Source organism: Bos mutus, chromosome 5 (genome assembly GCF_027580195.1).
Source record: "Bos mutus isolate GX-2022 chromosome 5, NWIPB_WYAK_1.1, whole genome shotgun sequence".
In the NCBI taxonomy this organism is placed as follows: domain Eukaryota; kingdom Metazoa; phylum Chordata; class Mammalia; order Artiodactyla; family Bovidae; genus Bos; species Bos mutus.
This window is the reverse complement of record NC_091621.1, coordinates 14,256,994-14,283,523: the sequence shown is the minus strand read 5'-3', so window position 1 is coordinate 14,283,523 and position 26,530 is coordinate 14,256,994. Positions and strand designations below refer to the sequence as shown.

General features: G+C 38.4%; 1 protein-coding gene and 1 non-coding gene across 5 annotated transcripts in view; one reads left to right on the top strand and one right to left on the bottom strand.

The window, feature by feature from the left end:
• Positions 1–26,530, bottom strand: part of NTN4 (netrin 4) — a 129,970-nt gene that overhangs the window by 21,439 nt on the left and 82,001 nt on the right. The window lies entirely within an intron of this gene.
• On the top strand, positions 17,564–17,667 carry LOC138988084 (U6 spliceosomal RNA). Its single transcript, XR_011464420.1, has one exon. It is a non-coding gene; the product is annotated as a U6 spliceosomal RNA (small nuclear RNA).

Here is a 26,530-nt window from a genome sequence, read left to right as displayed (position 1 = left end):
GAGGCTAATGTCAGGGAAACCAAACAAATGAGAGAAAACAAGGAATTGAACTAAGACAGCAGATGAAGGAACAGGAGAAAAGGTTGGATGTGAAAAACTTTTAAAATATTGAATTGATAGGATTCAGGGGCTGGATGATGAGGAAGAATGCACTGTTGAGGGACAATAGAAACTGAGGAAGATTTTAAGGTTTCTAGTTTATGAAAGTGAATAGAGCAGGTTGGGGTAGGTGAATCCATGTTGGGGTGGAGATAAGGAAGAGAGGGAGAAAAAGATGAGTTCAGGGTTAGACATATTGAGATGTCTGAAGAATACACTAAGTTATACTGTGTATGTATGTGCTTAGCTGCTCAGTCATGTCCAAATCTTTGCGATCCCATGGACTATAGCCCACCAGGCTCCTCTGTTCATGGGTATTCTCTAGGCAAGAATACTGGAGTGAATTGCCATGGGCGATTCAGGGCATCTTCCCAACTCAGTGATCAAACCCAGGTCTCCTGTATTGCAAGTGGAATCTTCACCATTTGAGCCACCAGGGAAGCCCAATAAGTTATACCAAGCAACTGGAAATAATAATCTGAAGTGTAATAGAAGGTTGGAGTAACAAATACAGTTTTGAGAATTGTCAGAAGATGAGAATTGAAACTAGGACTACTGGATGAGATTTCCCAGAGATAGTATACAAAGTAAGAAGATAACCAAAGTGGAACACTGGTGAACACCCACATAGTCCAGGCAGTGGAGGAGCAGTAACTTGTGAAGCAGATAAGGACCAGATAGAAAGGGAGAAGAATCAAGTAGGTGTTATGGAAACCAAAGGATGAGAAAGTTTCAAGTGATTAACAATGTCAAACAAAGCAGAATGTGTAAGTCACATAAGATATATAATAGGACAGTAATGTTGTCACATAGGAGGGCATTGGTGACTTGGAAGAGCAGGATCTGAAGAAATGGAGGTATTAATGGCATAGTATTCTGTTCAGCGGAGAAGGCAATGGCAACCCACTCCAGTACTCTTGCCTGGAAAATCCCACTGATGGAGGAGCCTTGTAGGCTGAAGTGCATGGGGTCGCTAAGAGTCCAACACGACTGAGCAACTTCACTTTCACTTTTCACTTTCATGCATTGGGGAAGGAAATAGCAACCCACTCCAGTGTTCTTGCCTGGAGATGTCCCAGGGACGGGGGAGCCTGGTGGGCTGCCGTCTATGGGGTCGCACAGAGTTGGACACAACTGAAGCGACTTAGCAGTAGCAGCAGCAGCATTCTGTTTAGATCTCCCTCATTTTGTTAAGCCTATAATCATTAGGGTAGTAGTTTTCAAACCAGCAGGAATGTGAGAGGTCTGCAAAAATTCTATACTTGTTGTATCTGTGAAACATACCCTTCCTTTCCTCTCTTATGCTCTCCTTGGTTGAGAACCACTAAAATAAGAACATGGAATATTGCCCTTTTTAAAAACAAAAGGTATAAATTATCTTCTTGGGACTATTCATTTACTTGCTCACTCAACCAACATGTGTTAGTTAATAATTCTAATGTGTATGAAGCATTTGTAGTTTACAAAACACAACTACTCCTTAGTCAAATATTTAATGTCCTCCATATTATGGCCCTAGCCCACTTTCCTACTTTAACTTCTCATTACTCTCTTGCGTACAGCCCTTATTCTAATTGAATGAGATGAATTCCTGCAGTTAGCCTTTATTCTAATTAAGTGGAACCCCAATCTTTCCTGCTCTTTATGAATCCCAATAGGGAAATCTTTTCTCCTACATCTATCTTTCAAAATTCTACACATCCTTTAAGATCTATTCAAGTGTCAACCCTAAAGGTTGTCTCTGGAAGGCCATGGTCAAAATGATTCAACGATTTGGAACAGTGGAAGTGCTCATGGTAGAAGCCCTGTTTGCATCTTTCCTATAAAGACAGAACCTCACAGTTGAAATTCAGTGATATTCAGAAAAGATGCAGCACCCTTCCCGCTGCAACCCCCTCCCACCCCACCAAGTATGAAGCCCAAAGTAGCCATTCCATTTATCCATCTAATGGGCAAGTTTACCTTAGAAATCATTCCCTATTTCAACATAGTTGAATATGATTTCATCCTTTATTTGAAACCTCTTGGTGCTTTAAAAATAGCATTTCTTGTTATAGCTCTGCTCACTTCTACTTTGCATTTCAGACAGTCAGGCGTCTACTTTTCTCTGACCAACCAGTATGTAAATTCCTTGAAGGTGAGCATGGGTTTCACTCACCTACCCCCGGAAGTCTTCAGTGGAGAGACTTGGGTTCAACTCCAAGCTAAATGTTTTTATCTTTATGAGCCTCACGTTTCTATTTTACCAGGTTGTATTAAGAATTAAATGAGTCATAGTGTATGTCCCTTGGAGAAGGAAATGGCAACCCACTCCAGTGTTCTTGCCTGGAGAATCCCAGGGATGGGGGAGCCTGGTAGGCTGCCGTCTATGGGGTCGCACAGAGTCAGACACGACTGAAGCGACTTAGCAGCAGCAGCAGCAGCAGTGTATGTCCCTAGGACTTAACAGGCAGCTAACAAATAGCAGATTCTGGCTACTCAATAAAAGATGGTTTATTTGAATTAAAAGGCAGTGATGAAAAAGCTATTTACAAAGGGCAGCAGAGGAAAACACCATAATAGACATTGCTTGAAAAGATAAATGTGTGTGTTTGTTTAAGGCAGCATTTATTTATCTGTTCACTTATTCAATAGACATTTAATGAGCACTTACTGTGTGTTAAATACTGAACAGACTTCCAGGCACCGATTTGATATTTTTGGCTCTTAAAGATATCCAGAATTTAGAAGAATAATTATTAGAAGATTAAAAAAACTTATCTAATGCAAGGAGAAAAGTAAACATTCTGCCTCTAAAGTCTTTCAGGAGACCAACTTTATTTCGGTTCATACAGTTATGGTGATTGCTGACATTAAATCCCCTGATTTTTTTTTCTTTTGGTTGGGTTTTGTTATGAAAACATTCGGCATTTCCTCTTGATAGCAAAGTATTTTTGATTTTTCATTTGTTTTTAATTAAATAATTTGGAGAGATTATACAGTATGTAACATGAATGTATCAAAATGCTATGTGAAGATGTTTTAATTAAATTAAATCCCATAATCCAATAGAAACATTTCATCATTTTGAGGTGACTAAACCAATAGTTACCGTATCACTCAGTTAAGTCAACTTAGTTCTTGACAGCAGCAGGGGGCCAGAAGAAAGACAAGGTAGGACTCATCTATTGTATTATATGGTATTCCACCACTACCACCGCTATCTTTTACTCTTATGGGAAAATCCAGTCCTTTCTAGGATTTGACCTCTCTGTACTGCCATATATTTTAAAACCTACACACATTTCAGGAATGGCCAGAGAAGAATGTGATTCTATTACACGTGCTAGTGGATTTCTGTCAATGTGACTTTTCACATAATTAAAAGATAAAATACCATTTGGAAACTATGCAGAATTAGCTCCAGGCAAAAGCTCCTGACACCTTTCATGGCATACTTTTTCAGACTGCACACTGAGGCTCGCCTTGCATACCTATCTCCTGAAGTTTCTATGGCAAGCAATATCTATTACATACATAATCTACATTTCTTATTTTCTTCCAAAATGGAAGTATATTTTCTCCTTGTTTGGGAGAAGGAGGGAAGGTTTTTCTTAGATTCCAGTTCAGGTTATGATCTTCCAACATAAACAGTAAGTGCTTGGGTTGAATTTTAGAATCAATAATTTACTAATTGTGTAAATCAATAACTTACTAATTGTTGACTCTAAAATTCAACCCAAACACTTACATTTTATACATTCATTATGGTGAATATCAAATTAAAACCAAGGGGGCTTTCCTGGTGGTTCGGTGGTAAAGAATCCACCTGCCAATGCTGAAGACATGTGTTTGATCACTGGTCTGGGAAGACCCCACGTGCTGCAACTAGGAGTTCACATGCCACAACTAAAGACCCCGTAATGCCACAGCTAAGACCTGGAGCAGCCAAATAAATACATTTAAAAAAAAATTAGAACCCAGAGTGACATAAACCCTTGACTTCAGTTTTGTCTTCTCCTTGTTAGACACAAAACCCAATAGTAGAGATTGAACTGACACCATATACTATTATTCTAAACTTAATTATTAGTTTCATTATCATTTGGGGGGGGGGGGTATTCAGCTGTGGTAAATTGTTCCCTACAGCCAAAATTGTTGGTAAATTGTTCCCGACAGTGCTTTGAGTAGTAACCAGATATACTGGGTTGGCCAAAAAGTTCGTTCAGGTTTTTCTGTAACATCTTATACAAAACCCTGAATGAACTTTTTGGCCAACCCAATATTTAGAGGCTATGTGGTCTATCTAGGAAACAAATTATTACTGGAGTAATTATTAATACCACTACCTCCCAAAAGAAAGCTCACCCTAGGCTGCTCTCATACAACCATACTGACAAAGCAAAATTATTTTTTAAATGTCATTTTAATTCCTCATTATTGTCACAAGATTTCATTAATAATGAAACAACTTATTTTAAACAGTATGTTTTGTCTGGTATGTCCTGTTATAAGAACACATGACACAGTAACACAAAACTTCCAGAACAGATGAGATAGAGGAAACGAGTACTTCACAAAAGATTTCACAACAATTTTCCTTCAAATAATGAATTTAAATAATTGCTAAATGTTGTACAGATCTTATTTACAGATACGTATTAGTAGCACCACATCTATTTTGTGATGTATTGTCCCTCCACAGAGCATGTACAGACAAGAGTGAGGACAGAGGCGGTTTTTTCCTTAGAAAAGGTAACTACAAATAGAACAATAGATGAAGACTTTTAAAATAACCTTGTGTATATATAAGGCTCTGAAACTAATATCTGTTTCCAATCACAAAGGCTGACGATAAATACAACTGTTTGGAAAGTACCTGTAATGTCTCAGGAAGACATAACCTACAATACAAAGACAATCTAATAGAGTTGGTAATGGCAAAAACTTAAAGAGTCAGACTAAGAGTTCAAATTCTGGTTATGTGGCTTACTCCTTATATAACTGTGAAATTAACCCCCTCAAGTCTCAATTTTCTCACTCATGAAAGAAGAGTAATAATACCTATGCTACAGAATTGTTTCTTTGAGGACTAAATGAGATAATGTATATATGTAGCAATGTTTCAGGCATTAGTGGCACCTTATGTAAGGGGACGCCAGAGGATGAGATGGCTGGATGGCATCACTGACTCGATGAACTTGAGTCTGAGTGAACTCCGGGAGTTGGTGATGGACAGGGAAGCCTGGCAGTGCTGCGATTCATGGGGTCGCAAAGAGTCGGACACTACTGAGCGACTGAACTGAACTGAACTATGCTTAGATAATCACTGTTATTGTTATCTGCATGAAACATACCAGCTTTAAATGTCCACCATTTATTCATTTATTCATCAAACCTTTACCAAAGAGTTATTGAGCTTTGGTGTTAACATGAACTATGCTACGAGATGAAGATACAAAGACAAATAGAGAGTCATATCTCTTCGAGAGATATGTAAATAAATTGTTGTTGCTAAGTCGCTAAGTCGTGTCCAACTTTGAGACCCCATGGGCTGTAGCCCTCCAGGCTCCTCTGTCCGTGGGATTTCCAGAACAAGAATACTGGAGTGGGTTGCCAATTCCTTCTCCAGGGATCTTCCCATGTCTCCTGCACTACAGGTGGCTTCTTTACCACTGAGCCACCAGGGCAGTAAGTGTTAGAACAGAGGTAGACCAGGGTGCATGGAAGCACAGAGGAAAGAATAAAAACTGCCTCATTAAAGATATGAGTTTTTTTAAGGAAATTAATTATCTAACTGGCTTTCAAAACAGGCTGAAATTCCTTGCTTTGTACCTGGAAGGAATCGGTGGCAAACAGCTTTCTTGACTAATCTAAGTCCTCTAGGTTACTCGCCCTGTTACATGTTCCCTTCTCTGCTTAAAAGAAAATTAATCAGCTATCACTCTTATTTTGTGGGTCAAAGTATGTTGAGAAAAAGTAGGGTATTATCCATGGTCCTGCTGCTTATAGGGAGATACCCTGCAATGGAATGTAGGACAAGAGTCACAGCTGTCAATCTGCATGAGCACAATAAGCATGTCAACATGGATACAGAATGGCCAGGAACATAATGGAAGAGCTATGGCTTCCTTTATTCTGATGGGATTGCTAAAGCCTTTGGTGGTAGAGACCATTGCTGCCTTTTCACCTTTATTCCCACCTTCACTGCAGCTCAATGAGTCTGCGTATCATTCACTCAAAGAGTGATCCAGGATGCCAAGCGTGGGAACCACCTTGGGAACCACAGAAACCACCTGCTGAGTTTAGCATCTCACTATTTTTTAAATTGTCAGGACTTCTTAGTATTACCTGATGGCTCTAGCTTTTGCCACTTTGTTAGTAGAAGCTATACTGGGAGCAAAATACCCTGGAAGTATTTGCTTCTGATTTAGCTTTTCTAAAAACAGAACTCCAAGGTCACGGCTCTCAGCTGGGAAAGAAGCTGCTCGTGAAGCTTTTTCCCCACTGCTCAGCAACCATGCCTTCAGCAGCACCTTCCAGCCTCCCAACATTGTTTTCTCCTGAAAAGGCCAAGGCCCTACAAAATTTCTGATGGGGAATTTCTAATACCAAAGCCATTTCAAAAGTTGCCCAGCTTCCTGCCAAGGTTCTTAGAAGGAACAGGAAATGACTTTGAGATGCAGCTCCAAACAGGAGACAGTATGAACTGTCATTACTATATTAAGTGTGAAGTTAAGCGTTAGATAAAATGAAGTTGTCTATTTTTTTGACATTATTTTCTCCTTTCCTTCTACTATCAACTATTTTTTTGCTAGTGGATGGATAGCTATAAAAAATAAACAAAAAATTTGTACATGAATTTTACTCAAATAAAATATGTTTTACCCCTTTATTCTCCTAAGGAGCATGTTTCTATTCACTTTTTAAGTGTTATACACATTGTATTCAAAGATAGCTAGTTCCACAATATTCAAGGTATATATTCCTTTAAAAAAACTACACTAGAATAAACTTAATAAGAAAATAATCTAAATTAAGATTGCCTATCAGTTACTAAAATGCAATGTCTCCTGAATTGTACATCCCACACAAAGATAGAGATTCATTTATGCCTGATATCTATCCATTCTTGCCTCTATTGAATAGTTTTTAAAAATAAATGGAAGGTATTTAAGTATATTTCCTATCTGTCTTCTATAAGCTTTTAAATGAGTAATGCAAATAAATACAAAAGTCATGCCCTTTATTTATTTATTTTTGGAATTGAATTGTTTGGCTATAATCCCACTGAATTCTTATTTTTTTATTTATGTATTTATTTTTGGCCATGCTGTGCAGTATTCAGGATCTTAGTTCCCCCACCAAGGGACAGTCCATACCCCTTGTAATGTCCCCTGCAGAATCTTAACCACTGGATTGCCAGAGAAGTCCCCAGGCTGTTTATTTTTAATGCTTTACTATATGACCACTGCTCAGACCCTCAGTTTGATCTCTATATCATTCCTTTCCTGTTTACTAGTTGTAACTGAGCCAGTTCCTATTTATTTCTGGGTATATGTAAGAGATCTTAGAGAACTAAATAGCTGATTTTTATATTCCTGGGTTGCTACTTTAGTTAAAATTGAAGGAAGTACTTTTGAGTGTATAGACAAATTTTACTATGGCAAAACTTTTTGGTACAGTTTTGGACACTGTATTTGGAGGATTTGGTTAGATTATACACCATTGTCTTTTTGTTAAAGACAGCCTTCTGTATTCCCAGTCCACTCAGGTACCATCCACTTAGTCATCTCTAACTCCTTTTTCCTTTGAAGAAAGAACCCCTATGGACTCCATTTATAGCCCCTGCTAGACTGTCATGGTACCCCTTCCTTCTTAATACTTAATGTAGTTTTTTTTTCCTTAATGCAGTTTTTAATTTACACATTTACTTGGGTAAATTTATTTATAGCTTGTTCACTTGGAGTTAGGGACTCTTGCTGTTTGTATCATGAATAGGATAGACCAGTCACATGATAGGCACTGGGTAAATCTGTGTTGGGTTTTTTAAAACTGGGTTAATTACAGTCAGTTAATAAATGTTTCCTAATGATTGATGGTCTTCTGGCCTCCAGTGTAATTTCATTATGATTTTTCACCTCACTGCCATCTCTATAGGATATTGTGAAGGCCTAGAAGGTAGAGGCCTTGTCTTTTCATCTCTGTATTCCCCAAAACCTAGGACCATGACTGACCCATTTTTAGGACTTACTCAATCTCTATTGAGCAACAACCAGGAAATTATTTTATGTTTTCAAGAACCTCCTAAAAGGCTCATACTATTTCTTTTACAGGTTTTTAGTAACACTAAGATACTAGAAACAGAACAAGCAGAACAAATTCATAAAAAATGGAAATGGCCAAATAGAAGAGAATATTCTGAATCTTCCTAGAGCAAGGCTGTTCCCTGCATTAGTGCAAGACTGCTTCCTACATTTAATGAGCTACTCGGTCAAATAATATTATTTATTATTTGTAAAAAAAGTTCTTTATTCTAACTCTGTGGGAGACATTCCCCACCCATAAATCCTCTCACTGGCAGCAAAATATTTTTTTCACATTAATCAATCTGAAATTCCTTTCCTCACTTTCAAACCAATTATATCAAATTATGACTCTTTGTTCTAGGAAATTCAGTTCTTTTTTGCCACTCCATTTGTAAGCTGGTAAAGAGTCCACCTGTAATGTGGGAAACCTGGGTTTGATCCCTGGGCTTGGAAGATCCCCTGGAGAAGGGAAAGGCTACCCACTGTAGTATTCTGGCCTGGAGAATTCCATGGACTATATAGTCCATGGGGTCGCAAAGAGTCCGGACACAACTGAGCAACTTGCACTTATGTACCCTTATACCTTTCAAGTATATGTAAAAAGCTGTATTCTCCCTGAGCAGTTTCCTCATTGATCTGAGAATATTTATTCTCTTCCATGTTTATTTATTAGTATCTCTTTTCCTGATTCTTTTGTTGGTCTATTTGAAGCTCTCTCCATTTACCTCCACCTTTGTTATACTAAGTTTAAGATAAATGCAGTTCTTACGGCCCAAGAATATAAGTATACATATATAATTTCTGATTCTATCTGCCTTTGTTTACTCCTTTTGTTTTCACCAACTAGGTAACAATGTGGTGTGGAATCAAATTCTTTGGATCTTAACAGGTCTTTGGATCAAAGTCTTTGGGAACAGATAAACCTGAGTTCAAATCTCTGTGCTGATCAGTTGTGTGAACTTGGACAAATTATATAGTCAATTTAAGCCTTGATATCCTCATTTATGAAATACAATAGATACCACCCAACTCATAAAAATTGCTAAATGGGAAAACCTATGTAAACTGCCCAGCACAGTGTCTGACCTATAGTAGCCACTCAACAAATGCTAGCTCTCTTCTTTATAGCCTGTCTAATTTTGTCTAGGTTTTCTGAGAGTTTAAGTATTTTATCATTGTTTGTTTGATGATTTAATGCTTCTTCTCATCAAGTGCAAAATAGCATATTATTTATTTATTCAGTGAATTGTCCTAGAGACATTTTAGAGAACAACGGACTGGTTCCAAAAGCAAAAGTTAGAACTGGACATGGAACAACAGACTGGTTTCAAATCGGGAAAGGAGTACATAAAGGCTGTATATTGTCACCCTGTTTATTTAACTTATATGCAGAGTACATCATGCAAAATGCTGGACTGGATGAAGCACAAGCTGGACTCAAGATTGCCAGGAGAAATATCAATAACCTTAGATATGTAGATGAAACCACCCTTATGACAGAAAGCGAAGAACTAAAGAGCCTCGTGATGAAGGTGAAAGAGGAGAGTGAAAAAGCTGGCTTAAAACTCAACACTCAAAAAACTAAGATAATGGCATCTGGTCCCATCATTTCACAGCAAATAGATGAGGAAACAATGAAAACAGTGACAGACTTTATTTTCTTGGGCTCCAAAATCACTACAGATGGTGACTGTAGCCAGGAAATTAAAAGACACTTGCTCCTTGGAAGAAAAGCTATGGTAAACCTAGACAGCATATTAAAACACAGAGACATTACTTTGCCAACAAAGGTCCATCTAGTCAAAGCTATGGTTTTTCCATTAGTCATGGATGAATGTGAGAATTGGACCATAAAGAAGGCTAAGCATTGAAGAATTGATGCTTTTGAACTGTAGTGCTGGAGAAGATTCTTGAGAGTCCCTTGGACAGCAAGGAGATCAAACCAGTCCGTCCTAAAGGAAATTAGTCCTGAATGTTCATTGGAAGGACTGATGCTGAAGCTGAAGCTCCAATACTTTGGCCACCTGATGCTAAGAGCTGACTCATTAGGAAAGACCCTGAGGCTGGGAAAGATTGAAGGCAGGAGGAGAAGGGAATGACAGAGGATGAGATGGTTGGATGGCATCACCAACTTGATGTACATGGGTTTGAGCAAGCTCTGGGTGATGGTGTGAAGAACAGCAAAGCTTGGTGTGCTGCAGTCCATGGGGTCGCAAAGAGTTGGACCTGACTAAGTGACTGAACAGGAACAAATGACCTCTCCCATTTCTCTGCCCAAATTTCACTGACTTTTATATTTATCAGTTCATAAAATATCTCCTTTTGACAGTGAATTTTAATGTTATTTAATCTTTTAAAGGATAGTCCTAGTATGATTATTACAATATATATATATGCATTTTATCTATCTCTTTGACTACTTAACATTCTGGTTTTACATCCTAGATTTTTTTAAAACTGAGATTAAAGTTTCCCAACTCTTATTGCCAAGTCACTGTTCTATTTAAAGTTTCGTTTTCAAAACTGGTTACTTCATATTGATTCTATGCTAGAATCATTCACAGTTACTTCCAAAATAAAACAAAATGTCTGTGTTGTTTATACAACATAAGATAAACTCATGTGGCTTTGCTAAAACTACAGTTTCAAAGAAAAAACCCACTAAGCTACTCCTGGAATCCATGTCAATACCCTTGGGGAACAATTCTTTTCTGAGATGGACTGGAATACAGGTACAAGAATGAAAAATGGAAGGTAATACTGTGGTAAGGCAGTCTGGATTTGATTAACAATTTTACTTCAAAGACAATTTGAAGGTAAAGAATAACTATGCCAGGGGTAGAATGAAATACTTGTTAAATAGGAGTACGAGCAGAGAGTGATTCTTGTGAATCTTCTTGGGACCATGATGAGAAGGTGATGTCTGAATAGGACTGTGAAGGATGGAAAGAGGGTCTGTGGCAAAATAGTTCCCATTCAAGGCACTTGTATTTCTATCAGCTGAACAGTTTTCATCTAAGCCAGAAAGAAGAAAGAAAAAAAAAAAAAAAAAAAGGCAAGAAGACACAAAAGAGATTTGAATGGATGATAAAACTCATTCTTTACAAAGATAGTTGGCTACATAGGGTAATGGTAACCAAGTAACCAGACAGTATCTTGGTAAACATTTGGTTTGGGGTTTAGGGCAGAGGGACTAAGTTTGTTTTTATTCACTCTCTGCTAAAGGCAGTTGACTACATTTATTTTGTCCCACCAGGGAGGAAGGAAGGGCATGTCAGTTTTTCAAGCGGTTGTTTAGTTTGACAGAGAATGAGTTCTACTTTCTTTTCCATTCGCTGATTTTTCTTTAAAGGTGGAAAGAGAGTGTGCAATAGGTAAAAATATATCTTGACATAAAAGTCAATTCATTTATTGTAAAGTAACTGTTTCCCAAAAAGAGAACTAATGCTGTTCTACAAAGCATTTCTTCAAACATCTATTTTAAACCACAAGTCCCACTAAAGTAAGGGAAATTTTCTATAGAAAAATGTCACGGACTAGCTGTCTATATTCCACATGCAATCAATTTCCCACCCATCGAACATTTAACACATCTTGTGGTGTTAAAAGAACAGAGAAGGGGGAAGGATGGGACTTCATGAAGTACTGGATTCAATAATCATTTAAATACCAACATAACGTAATAGTTTAATGCTACTTCTGGAATATGTAATATAGAAGTAAAGTAAATTGTCAATGTGGTGGTAAACTAATTTTATTATAAATTCCAGTCTCACTACAATAATTCACTTTAAAGTATGAGGTATTTATGGTAAATAAATCTGTATACTATGAATGGGGGTGTGTGTCTCTGAATGGAATTGCTAGGTATTTATTTTGAAATTGTTATATGAAAAACAGACATCTTAGAATTCTGCCAGAAATTTTGTTGCAGAAAGGCAGAGATTCTGAGTGAGACATTCTTAAGTGGGAGAAGATAACTGAACGAGTGCTTATCAACATTCACATCTATCATTGAGTTAGGAAAACATGTCTAGCCAGAGTTTTAGTAATCCTTTAGAATTTTCCACCAGAGATATGGCTAATTCAGTAAGTAGACTAAGTTATAGATGATAATTAGCTCAAAACCTTTGGTCCAAGAATGAAAGTGAACAGAGTTCATCCTGGAAATAGGAATAGCATGTGTAGTGCTATCATATGCTAACCTGGAGACCAGAAGGCTGAATAAGAATCACCAATGATGCTACAAATTTCTGTCGCCGCTTCTGTTGGAGATTCTGATTCAATAGACCTAGGGCAGGACTCTGGGATTTCATATTTCAACAAGCCTTCCCAAATGATTCTTTTTTTTTAATTTTTTGATTAATTTTTGTTGGGGTATATAGTTGCTTTGGGAGAAGGCAATGGCACCCCACTCCAGTACTCTTGCCTGGAAAATCCCATGGGCGGAGGAGCCTGGTAGGCTGCAGTCCATGGGGTCGCTAAGAGTAGGACACGACTGAGTGACTTCACTTTCACTTTTCACTTTCATGCACTGGAGAAGGAAATGACAACCCACTCCAGTGTTCTTGCCTGGAGAATCCCAGGGACGGGGGAGCCTGGTGGGCTGCCGTCTATGGGGTCGCACAGAGTCAGACACGACTGAAGCGACTTAGCTTAGCTTAGCTATAGTTGCTTTACAATGCTGTGTTAGTTTCTACTGTACAGCAAAATGAATCAGCTCTAAAGTATACATGTATCTCCTTCCTCCCATACCTCCTGCCAAGTGATTCTGATCTGCATACAGGTTTGGGAACCAATGACTAGATAGCAACAGTGCTTGAGATAAAATAAGGGTACTGTGAAAGTGGAGGCAAGACTTTGTTCAAAGGAAAGAAACCATCCTACTTTTCATTTAGAATCTGAGTTTCTGACTTTAAAAAAAAAGCCTGGTAGCTTGAAATTGGTCATGGTGGAAACATTTAAATAATAGAACTGACCAGTGCTGCAAATCAGGGCTTCCTCCCCACTAAAAAGCAGCACACCACTGTCTAGTAGGGTTATTCTCATATTTTTAAAAGGCCTGCCACAGGAAAATCTATCAAGGTTACAGGCTACCAAAGGCACATAAGTGACTTTAAGGATTTCAAGTGAGTTACTCTAGAAGAAACTGCTGTTTTAGAACAAAGACAGAATTCCTTCACCATGGCTCAGGACACAGTGATAGATTTCTCCTGTATCTTAACAACTAGTTTGTGCCTCCATTTTGTTCTCAACCCTAAATTCAGCTGGAGAGATTCACAATGTCCCTTGTGTTTACAGACCTTAAATGCACTGTCCTTAAATAATTTTTTTTTCTAAGTTGTAGAAATAAATTCAGTTTCAATGATCCCTTCTAGTTTAAAAAAAAACAAACAACATCTCTAAAATCCTCAAAAGTGATTTCTTGGCTATGAAAATATGTAGTTGATTATTTGGGTCCCACAGGTGACTCTAGTTAATGCTAAAATAAAGAGGAAGTGAGAATAGAGATGATTTAATTTCTCACAGGAATAAATCTATTGGCTAGTAGAGTTGACTCGGGGCCCTGTTTATTCAGGTTTGGTGAATTTATGGCCAGTAACTAAAAGTTTACACACAAGGACCATAGTATTTAGCATGGTGTTTGTTAGGAGGGAAAAAAACCCTAGAACATCCATGGGACCAATAAGTCCTTGGCTTATCTGGCAGAGAGCTAGTTACCTAACTGTGAATAGAGTCCCAAGAGCAATGTTATTACTATTTGTTGAATGAACTAATGTGCCCAGGTAAATATTCTATTAAATGTACAGTAGATTCTGCAAGGAGGAATAACATCAATTCATTCCCTTTCCCAGATCACCTCATTAAAGGCAATACAGGCAATCATTGATTAGAAAGTAGGACAAACTTTGTGTTTTGGCACTTTAAGAGGGAAAAATAAAAACAGTCACCAAAGAAATATTGAAGACATCTCTTCAAGGAAGTCTCCCCTTATGCCCTCACACCACCCTCAAACTCTCCTTAAGGCACTTCGTGTCTCACTTTCATTGCACTTTCTTCATATAATAGGGGACAATAATATTACCTACATGAAAGTGCTTTTGTGAAAGATAAATGAGTTAATACCTATACAACCCTTTGAACAGTGAACAGAAAAGAGCAGGCACTCAATAAATGTCAGCCACTACTATTACACCATCACCACACCACAGTGTATTGAAATGATCTATTACAATAAATTTCTCCCCATCGAGGATATAAGATCCTTTAGGGAAGACCTCTTCATCTTTACAGATCCAGTGCTTACCACAGTGCCTACTGTAGGGGAGACACTCAATGAGTGTTTCTTTGGCTAAACTGCACTTTGATTTTTACACTTCTAATAAACTTTGGACTGCTGTTTCAGGTTTTCCAATAGTTCCAACTCCTGAAAAGACATAAGCTAGGAAATAAAGGAGAGAAGGATTTTGATACATCATTGATGGCCATCCAATAGATTATAATTGCCCAGGCCTATTTAATATTAGAGAGCAATACTGTATAGGAACCTGGAATGTTAGGTCCATGAATCAAGGCAAACTGGAAGTGGTCAAACAGGAGATGGCAAGAGTGACCATCAACATTTTAGGAATCGGCAAACTAAAATTGACTGGAATGGGTAAGTTTAACTCAGATGACCATTATATCTACTACCGTGGGCAAGAATTCCTTAGAAGAAATGGAGTAGCCATCATAGTCAACAAAAGAGTCCGAAATGCAGTACTTGGATGCAATCTCAAAAACGACAGAATGATCTCTGTTCATTTCCAAGGCAAACCTTTCAATATCATAGTAATCCAAGTCTATGCCCCAACCAGTAATGCTGAAGAAGCAGAAGTTGAATGCTTTTATGAAGACCTACAAGACCTTTTAGAACTAACACCCAAAAAAGATGTCCTTTTCATAATAGGGGACTGGAATGCAAAAATAGGAAATCAAGAGATATCTGGAGTAACAGGCAAATTTGGCCTTGGAGTACAGAATGAAGCAGGGCAAAGGCTAGTAGAGTTTTGCCAAGAGAATGCATTGGTCATAGCAAACACCCTCTCCCAACAACACAAGAGAAGACTCTACATATAGACATCACCAGATGGTCAATACTGAAATCAGATTGATTACATTCTTTGCAGCCAAATATGGAGAAGCCCTGAGAGTAAGCAAAAACATGACTGGGAGCTGACTGTGGCACAAATCATGAACTGTTTATTGCCAAATTCAGACTTAAATTGACGAAAATAGGGAAAACCACTAGACCATTCAGGTATGATCTAAATCAAACCCCTTAAGATTACACAGTGGAAGTGACAAATAGATTCAAGAGATTAGATGTGATAGAGTGCCTGAAGAACTATGGACAGAGGTTCATGACATTGTAAGGAGGCAGTGATCAAGACCATCCTCAAGAAAAAGAAATGCAAAAAGGTGAAATGGTTGTCTGAGGAGGCCTTACAAATAGCTGAGAAAAGAAGAGAAGCTAAAAGCAAAGGAGAAAAGGAAAGATATACCCATTTGAATGGAGAGTTCCAAAGAATAGCAAGGAAAGATAAGAAAGCCTTGCTCAGTGATCAGTGCAAAGAAATAAAGGAAAACAACAGAATGAGAAAGACTAGAGATCCCTTCAAGAAAATTAGAGATGCCAAGGGAACATTTTATGCAAAGATGAGCTCAATAAAGGATAGAAATGGCAAGGACCTAACAGAAACAGAAGAGATTAAGAAGAGGTGGTAAGAATTCACAGAAGAACTATACAAAAAGGTCTTAATGACCCAGATAATCACGATGGTGTGATCACTCACCTAGAGAAAGATATCCTGGAATGTGAGGTCAAGTGGGCATTAGAAAGCATCACTATGAACAAAGCTAGTGGTGGTAATGGAATTCCAGTTGAGCTACTTCAAATCCTAAAAGATGATGCTGTGAAAGTGCTGCACTCAATATGCCAGCAAATCTGGAAAACTCAGCAGTGGCCACAGGACTGGAAAAGGTCAGTTTTCATTCCAATCCCAAAGAAAGGCAATGTCAAAGAATGCTCAAATTACCACACAATTGCACTCATCTCACACACTAGCAAAGTGATGCTCAAAATTCTCCAAGCCAGACTTCAACAGTACATGAACTGTGAACTTCCAGCTGTTCAACCTGGATTTAGAAAAGGCAGAGGAACCAGAGATCAAATTGCCAAAATCCATCAGATCATCGAAAAAGCAAGAGAGTTCCAGAAAAACATCTATTTCTGCTTTATTGACTACACCAAAGCCTTTGACTGTATGGATCACAACAAACTGTGGAAAATTCTTAAAGAAATGGGAATACCAGACCACCTGACCTGCCTCTTGAGAAATCTGTATGCAGGTCAGGAAGCAGCAGTTAGAACTGGACATGGAACAACAGACTGGTTCCAAATCAGGAAAGGAGGACGTCAAGGCTGTATGTTGTCACCCTCTTATTTAACTTATATGCAGAGTACATCATGAGAAATGCTGGACTGGATGAAGCACAAGCTGGAATCAAGATTGCCAGGAAAAATATCAATAACCTCAGATATGCAGATGATACCACACTTATGGCAGAAAGTGAAGAATAAAGAGCCTCTTGATGAAAGTGAGAGAGGAGAGTGAAAAGGTTGGCTTAAAACTCAACATTCAGAAAACTAAGATCATGGCATCTGGTCCCATCACTTCATGGGAAATAGATGGGGAAACAGTGGAAACTGAGAGACTTTATTTTGGGGGGGCTCCAAAATCACTGCAGATGGTGGCTGCAGCCATAAAATTAAAAGATGCTTACTCCTTGCAAGAAAAGTTATGACCAACCTAGACAGCATATTAAAAAGCAGAGACATTACTTTGCCAACAAAGGTCCATCTAGAGTCAAGGCTATGGTTTTTCCAGTAGTCATGTTTGGATATGAGAGTTGAACTATAAAGAAAGCTGACCGCCAAAGAATTGATGCTTTTGAACTGTGGTGTTGGAGAAGACTCTCGAGAGTCCCTTGGACTGCAAGGAGATCCAACAGTCCATCCTAAAGGAAATCAGTCCTAAGTATTCACTGGAAGGACTGATGCTAAAGGGAGGAGGGTTCAGGATGGGGAACACGTGTATACCTGTAGTGGATTCATGTTGATATATGGCAAAACCGTGCTTGCTTCGGCAGCACATATACTAAAATTGGAACGATACAGAGATTAGCATGGCCCCTGCGCAAGGATGACACGCAAATTCGTGAAGCGTTCCATATTTTTTTTTATCAATGGTGCTGTATAGAAGGAGAAGTTTTGAAACTACTGTAAAAATAAGACCGATAACTGGAAGCAGGAGGCTTAAATCCAAACCCTGACTCCAGGGAACTCCTGACTCCAGGGAACATTAATTGACAGGAGTTCATCAAACACCTCCACACCGATACTGAAACCAAGCACCACACAAGGACCAACAAGTTCCAGGGCAAGACATACCAAGCAAATTCTCCAGCAACAAAGGAACACAGCCCTGAGCTTCAAGATACAGGCTGCCCAAAGTCACCCCAAAACCATAGACATCTCATAACTCATTACTGGACACTTCATTGCACTCCAGAGAGAAGAAATACAGCTCCACCCACCAGAACACCAACACAAGCTTCCCTAACCAGGAAACCTTGACAAGGCACCTGTACAAACCCACACACAGCGAGGAAACGCCACAATAAAGAGAACTCCACAAACTGCCAGAATACAGAAAGGACACCCCAAAATCAGCAATTTAAACAAGATGAAGAAACAGAGGAATACCCAGCAGATAAAAGATATATGGCAAAACCAATACAATATTGTAAAGTTAAAAAATAAAATATTTTAAAAAAATAAAGCTGAAACTCCAATACTTTGGCCACCTGATGCGAAGAATTGACTCATTTGAAAAGACCCTGATGCTGGGAAAGATTGAAGGTGGGAGGAGAAGGGGACAACAGAGGATGAGATGGTTGGATGGCATCATGGACTCAATGGACATGAGTTGGTGATGGACAGGGAGGCCTGGCGTTCTGCAGTCCATGGGGTCTCAAAGAGTCAGACACAACTGAGCAGCTGAACTGAACTGAACTGTGATCATTTCACTGCTAGAAATATAAAGTTTATTTTCTCCTTAATACACAGGTGTAGGCTCTGGCTGTAGCACTTGAAAATGAGGAACAAACATATAGAAGGAATCTTCTAGGATATGTCTTTGTAAGTGACTCTTCATATAGGTAAGGCCACTATACAATGCAATATTTCCAGTGTGTTCTATGGAACACTAGTCCTGAAAGAGACTCCATAAGAAAAGCATTCTCTGGTTAAATTTGGGAGTCATACTTCAAAACTATATAGGAGTTTTATCATGAACACTGTCATTTAAAAGCTCTGAGAAATCTTTAAGTAAAGAAACCTTTGACTAATTTATCATTTCCTGAATCTGAAGGCTGTAGAAAAACTCCCGTATATCTAATTTCTATTAATTAACTCTTATGGAGTTAGTGTTCCATGAATCAAACTTTGGAAAACACCAAATCATAGAAACACATGTATCCAGATTTCCATCCTTTTCATCAGATTTCCATCCTTTTCATCTACGTAATTCATTAAAAATCTAAGTCTATATGCATACAAAGAGAGATGCAAGCTTTGGTTAATTTTAATGCTCAGGAATCGTAGGTTATTCTGTCTGGCTAACTAAAAAAAAAAATTAACTGTAGAATAAGTGCTAAATGAATTTAACCCTTGATGAAAAGTATTCTGCCCACTCTCAAACTTTAAATATAATCACCTGAGAGTTTTGGTAAAGTGCATGTTGGCTTCAGCAGGTGTTGGGTGGGGATCAGAGGTTCATCAGCAACTGAATGATCCTAATGCAGCTGGTCTTTGGACCACACACTGAGCATCAGGTTACTTTTCTGCCTTGGAAAGCACAGTAGAATAAATACATTGTTATTTTGAATAACATTATACATGTTGATGAAGCCACACACTGAGATAGTTTAATTTTTTTTTTCAAATGTCCACTTGTTTTCTTGATATGACCTTCCTCATATAAAAGTAAAGTGGGACCCAATGGGCAGAAAAGTTGTAGCCATAATGATTCTCTATCAGCACTTAGCATGAAATATGGTGCACTGTCCTGTGTGTGCTAAGTCCCTTCAGTCGTGTCTGACTTTTTGTGACCCCATGGACTGTAGCCGTCCAGGCTCCTCTGTCCATAGGATTCTCCAGACAAGAATACTGGAGTGGGTTGTGCCCTCCTTCAGGGGATCTTCCCAACTCAGGGATCAAACTTGTGTCTCTTATGTCTCCTGCATTGACAGGCAGGTTCTTTACCACTAGAGCCACTTGGGAAGCTTGTGGTGCACTGTAGGTACTTGATAAATGTTAAGTACATTAACATATTTTTCATAAGCTTAATTCTCAGCCTTGGTAAATCTAAAGGTGATATAGAGACACATCTGCTAAAGAGGGAGTTAATAATATGAAATATTACTAAATAAAAATGAAAACATTGCCAAACATGTTGCCAACCAAACAGCATGTTATGGAAAATACTTGAAAGAGAGAAAAATAGGATGTGCTAATAAGTGGTGGAGTCTACTCCTGACTCAGGAAAGGGAAAGGAAGAACTAGAGTCATAACCTGGAATAAGGTGCCAGTTAAGAAAAGCCATGCTTGGGAAGTCACACAGGCATCTGTGTCCCAAACATGCTGGAACTGTCATAACATGAATGGAGATATGCCTTTCTCAGGCAGTCTACCCAGAATCGAAGGCATGTCTGGAGAAGAAAAAAAGGAAATATAGATCTTCCATACTAATCCATTTACCTCCTACAAATTATACTAAAAGGACTAAATTGGTACCAGTTATTTTCATAATTCCCCTATTTGTTGCACCATACTTATAAGGTGTAAATATTTTGAATTAGGAGTGATTCGCATTATGAATTATTGGTGGTAGTTTCTAGCTTCAAGTCATTCAGGATTCCAGATGTAAGGGAATACTATGATAATTTAAGGGGTTCAGAAACTAATCCAGAAAAGTGTGTTACAATTATCTTACAATGTTTTGTTTTGTTCTAGAATGTCATTACTGTGCTGTTCATGGACTTTTCATTGAAATAGCTTTGGTACCTTTAGTCTTCTGACAGTTTGACATTGCCTATAAATATCTTTTGGTAGGGTCCAGTAATATTAAATGGTACTTATTGACTGACTATCACCTGCTTGTGGGATAGTTCAACCCACAGCATCTCACTGATGGAAGTATCCAAGATGAGGGCACCTCCAGCCAACCACCCATCTTCTCTACTTCTCTCACCCTCATACTCCTCTACCATGCTCCCCCTTTTTTTTCCCTCTGTAAGGTCTGTCTTGGAGAAGGCAATGGCACCCCACTCGAGTACTTTTGCCTAGAAAATCCCATGGACGGAGGAGCCTGGTAGGCTGCAGTCCGTGGAGTCGCTAGAGTCGGACACGACTGAGCGACTTGACTTTAACTTTTCACTTTCATGCATTGGAGAAGGAAATGGCAACCCACTCCAGTGTTCTTGCCTGGAAAATCCCAGGGACGGGAAAGCCTGGTAGGCTGCAGTCTATGGGGTCGCACAGAGTTGGACACGACTGAAGCGACTTAGCAGCAGCAAGGTCTGTCTAGTCAAGGCTATGGTTTTTCCAGTGGTCATGTATGGATGTGAGAGTTGGACTATAAAGAAAACTGAGTGCTGAAGAATTGATGCTTTTGAACTGTGGGGTTGGAGAAGACTCTTGAGAGTCCCTTGGACTGCAAGGAGATCCAACAAGTCCATCCTCAAGGAGATCAGTCCTGGGTGTTCATTGGAAGGACTGATGTTGAAGCTGAAACTCCAGTGAAGAACGGACTCATTGGAAAAGACCCTGATGCTGGGAAAGATTGAGGGCAGGAGAAGATGACGACAGAGGATGAGATGGCTGGATCGCATCACTGACTCAATGGACATGGGTTTGAGTAAACTCTGGGAGTTGGTGATGGACAGGGCGATGGACAGGGAGGCCTGGCATGCTGCGGTTCATGGGGTCGCAAAGAGTTGGACACGACTGAGCGACTGAACTGAACTGAACTGAAGTATTCTAAAATTTTTCCAGTTCTTTGAATATGCTATAGTCCTTCTTCCTTCTGTTCCTTTTTAGCACTGGTTGTTCTCACTGCTGGGAATATCCTTTATCCATATCATGTTGATTCCTATTAAACTTCAGGTCTTAGATCTTAAGTCGAAAAATCAACTCTTGTTCATTGCCCCTCCTATGATCTCTCCTGTATACTCTAAATAGTACTGGTCATACTGGTGTGATTTAACACACACATATATATCACTAGTTGCCTATACACACACACACACACACATACATATATATATTTATTCACACATAAGCTCTGTAAAAAGACTGTGTCTCAAAAAAAAAAAAAAGACTGTCTCTCTTGTTCACTGTTATAATTCCCAGAAATGAGCACACTTAGTACACAGTAATATTCAATAAGAATTTGTTGAATGAAAGGGAAAGTTTTTAAAATGTTCTAATTTTGTTTCAACTCTATTGACCTTGGAAATCAAACAGTATATTATGGAAAATATTGTCTCTATAGACATTTTCATGGACTAAAAAATAATAAAAAGTTATGTGTTTTGTAGTTTTAGCTACATTCTCACATTTTGCTGATGTTTTTATAGAACTGTAATTTGGAGACCAAAACCTATAAAGCCTTTTTGGCAAAGGTCCCCAGAAGAGCTACATTAAGTAGTGGGATAACTTTTTAAATAATCTCCTCTTTCATGATCTTTTTATAAAACTCTGAAACCATGAGCCCTCTAGTATTTAAAGAGCTAGAGCTGACACAACCTTTTTACATTTTGTAAGAATATGAGCAGTAGCTTGAACACAGAACAGTAACAAAACAAAAGGTGTTTATTTTGGCTCCAAGTCAGCCAATAAACCTTTTATATTTCTCTTTTTATTGGTAAGACTTAGACATTAAAAAAAATTATCTCTGTTTCAATCTTTTATACATTTACTCATCTTGCAGTTTTGAAAAGCTGAAGAATTTAAATGTTGACTAGTAAAGTAAAATGCAATGAAAAATATGCAGTGCTTTCAAATTAATCTGAATATTATATTAGTAAAATATATTTGAAATATATGAAACTTTCCAGATTAATCACTGCAATGGCTCCCAGTACCCTAGAAAATTAATACCAAAAATTTTTAGGCTAGCATACAAGGCCCTCTAAAATCTAGTCCTAATCAATGTTTCAAAGTTTTCTTTCTTCTTACAGATCTTCTGCTTGTTACTCTAATGAAAGTGACCAGCCATTTGCTATACCAGAACATGTGCATGCATGCTCACTCGGTTGTGTCTGATTCTCTGCGACGCCATGGACTGTAGCCCACCAGGCTTCTATGTCCACAGAATTTTCCAGGCAAGAATACTGGAGTGGGTTGCCATCTCCTACTCCAGGAGAATCTTCCCAACCCAGGAATCAAACTCATGTCTCCTGTGTCTCTTGCATTGACAGATGGATTCTTAACCACTGCACCACGTGGGAAGCCATATTAGAACAGTGAAAGTGAAAGTGAAGTCGCTCAGTCGTGTCTGACTCTTTGCGACCCCATGGACGGTAGCCTACCAGGCTCCGTGGTCCATGGGATTTTCCAGGCAAGAATACTGGAGTGGGCTGCCATTTCCTTCTCCAGGGGATCAGAGTAGATGCTTAAATGTTAGTTAGATATCAGAAACTAGGTTTGTTTTAATCAATGTAAGTAAAATTTGCAGAGTCTTAATCTAGACCAGTGTTTCTCAAACTGCTTGCATCAGAATCACCTGGCAGGCTTGTAAAATTCAGATTTCTGGGCTCCACCCCAAAATCTGGTGCAGCTGGTTTGGGTTGCAGTCTGAAAACTTGCATTTCTAACACATTCCCAGATGATGCTGATGGTCCAGGAACCAGACATTTTGAGAATCACTGGTTTGCTTGTTGACTGCAACTAAACTTGAATTGAGCTGCCTTTGTTCAACACAAGAATGAATCTTTGAAAAGTAAGTCAGATTATACCACCTTTCTGTTCAAATATCTATGCTGGTTCATCATTTCACTTCAGGTAAAATGTGCTGTGCTTTCAGTGGCTTACAGGCCCACATTATTTGCCTCATACCTCTGGTCTCATCACCTGTTCCCCCCAAATCCCATTCTGATGCAGCCACGCTGACCTTGTTTTCATTTTGACACATTAAGTACCTTCATGTCTGAGGACATTCGCTATGGGTATTCCATCTGCTTAGATTTTCTTAAATATTTGGCCAACTTTTTTACTATCTTCAGTTCTTTGCTCAAGTCTCACCTTCTTAGTGATGAAGCCTATCCTCATTCAATACTGCATCTTGTCTATGTTCTCACTTATATCAGTGAGAAGCTAAAAAACCAAACTTACAGGAATAGAGAACAGATTGGTGGTTTCCAGAGGTGGGGAATGAGGGGTTGTTAGGGCAAAATAGGTGAAGATGGTAAAACAACAACAACAACAACAACAACAAACTTCCAGTTATAAGATAAATAAGTTTTGGAGATATAATGTACAGCATGATAAGTACAGTTAATACCGTACTGTGTATGTGAAAGTTCCTAAGAGAGTAGATTATAAAAGTTTTCATCATAAGGAAAAAACTATAATTATGTGAGGTGATAGCTGTTAACTAAACTTATTGTGGTGATCATTTCACAATTATATATACATATACCAAATGATTATGCTGTACATCTTAAACTCATATAGTGCTATATGCCAATTATTAAATAATGAAAGTGAAAAATAATACTGCATCTTGTCACTCATCTTCTCATTCCAAACCCCTGGCACCTCGGATCCTTCTTAACTTGTTTGATTTATACTTCTTTGGTGATGTTATTAATAGCACTTACCATCTTCTAACATATTTACTATATACTTCATTTATTAATTTTATTTATTGATTTTTATTAGTTTTTATTGGAGCATAGTTGCTTTCCAATGTTATGTTAGTTTCTGCTATACAGCAAAGTGAATCAGCTATACGTATACATAGCCCCTCTTTTTTTGGATTTCCTCCCCATTTAGGTCACCACAGAGCATTGAGTAGAGTTCCCTGTGCTATAAAATGTTCTCATTATTTGTGTATTTTATATATAGTATTACTAGTGTATATATGTCTGACCCAACCTCCCAGTTCATCCCACCCTCTTCCCCGTTTGGAATCCATGCATTCGTTCAAGGCTATGGTTTTTCCTGTGGTCATGTATGGATGTTAGAGTTGGACTGTGAAGAAGGCTGAGCACTGAAAAATTGATGCTTTTGAACTGTGTATTGGAGAAGACTCTTGAGAGTCCCTTGCACTGCGAGGAGATCCAACCAGTCCATTCTGAAGGAGATCAGCCCTGGGATTTCTTTGGAAGGAATGATGCTAAAGCTGAAACTCCAGTACTTTGGCCACCTCATACGAAGAGTTGACTTGTTGGAAAAGACTCTGATGCTGGGAGGGATTGGGGGCAAGAGGAGAAGGGGACGACAGAGGATGAGAAGGCTGGATGGCATCACTGACTCGATGGACTTGAGTCTCAGTGAACTCCGGGAGTTGGTGATGGACAGGGAGGCCTGGTGTGCTGTGATTCATGGGGTCGCAAAGAGTCGGACATGACTGAGCAGCTGATCTTATCTGATCTGATGTCTCTATTTCTGCTTTGCAAATAAGATCATCTATACCATTTTTCTAGATTCCACATATATGTGTTAATATACAGTATCTGCTTTTCTCTCACTGACTTACTTCACTCTATATGACAGTCTCTAGGTCCATCCACATCTCTCCAAATGACCCAATTTCATTCCTTTTATGACTGAGCAACATTTCATTGTATATATGTACCACATCTCCTTTATCCATTCCTCTGTTGATAGATATTTGGGTTGTTTCCATGTCCTGGCTATTGTGAATAGTGCTGCAGTGAACTTGGGGGTGCCTGTGTCTTTTAGACTTATGGTTTTCTTTGGGTATATGACCAGGAGTAGAACTGCTGGGTCATATGGAAGTTCTATGTTTAGTTTTTTAAGGAACCTTCATAATGTTCTTCATAGTGACTGTATCAATTTACATTCCCACCAATAGTTCAAAAAGCTATACAAATTAGAAAATAAGTAAAAATGTCAGTGTTTGCAGATAACATGATACTATACATAGAAAATCCTAAAGTTACTATCAGAAAACTACTAGAGCTAATTAATGAATCTGGTAAAGCAGGATACAAAATTAATGCACAGAAATCTGTTGCATTCCTACATACTAACAGTAAAAGATCACAAAGAGAAATTAAGGAAATAATCTCATTTATCATTCCATCAAAAAGAATAAAATACCTAGGAATAAACGTACCTAAAGAAGTAAAGGACCTGTACTCAGAAAACTATAAGACACTGGTGAAAGAAACCAAAGATGACACAGAAGGTGTTTTTGGATGGGAAGAATCAATATTGTGAAAATGACTGTACTACCGAAAGCAATCTACATATTCAATACGATCCCTATAACAGTATCTTTCTGAAAATGTTGCCCATTGCCATGCAAGGTAGTAAACTAATTTCCTGTTTTATCTGCTTGTTAGTGCATATATTCTTTCTTTTAGACATTTTTACTAGTGGTCTGAAGATGTGAAATACCCCCATACACATATATATTTAAATATATCCTGTACAAAATGGTGCTGGGGCGGAATATGTTTCAGATTGAAAAATTTCATAAGCAGACCCTTCACTGAGCACACAGAGTTAAGGAAACTACATGTTAGTCCCTAAGGTACTATGGATTTTAAAGGAGTAATTATTTTTGTTATAAGGTATTTTTAATCAATAAAGAGTAGATCTTATAGGACAACAGTTTATACTAGTTTTTCATTTCTTTAGGACTTACTATACAACAAGAAACCTGCTAAACACTCCACATATTTTAGGTTATATAGTTCTCATTACAACCTTGTGAGTAGAAAGACATTGGTGTCCAAAGACCTTCAACAGCTGGCATTGGGTTACACAACTGTAAGGGGCAGGG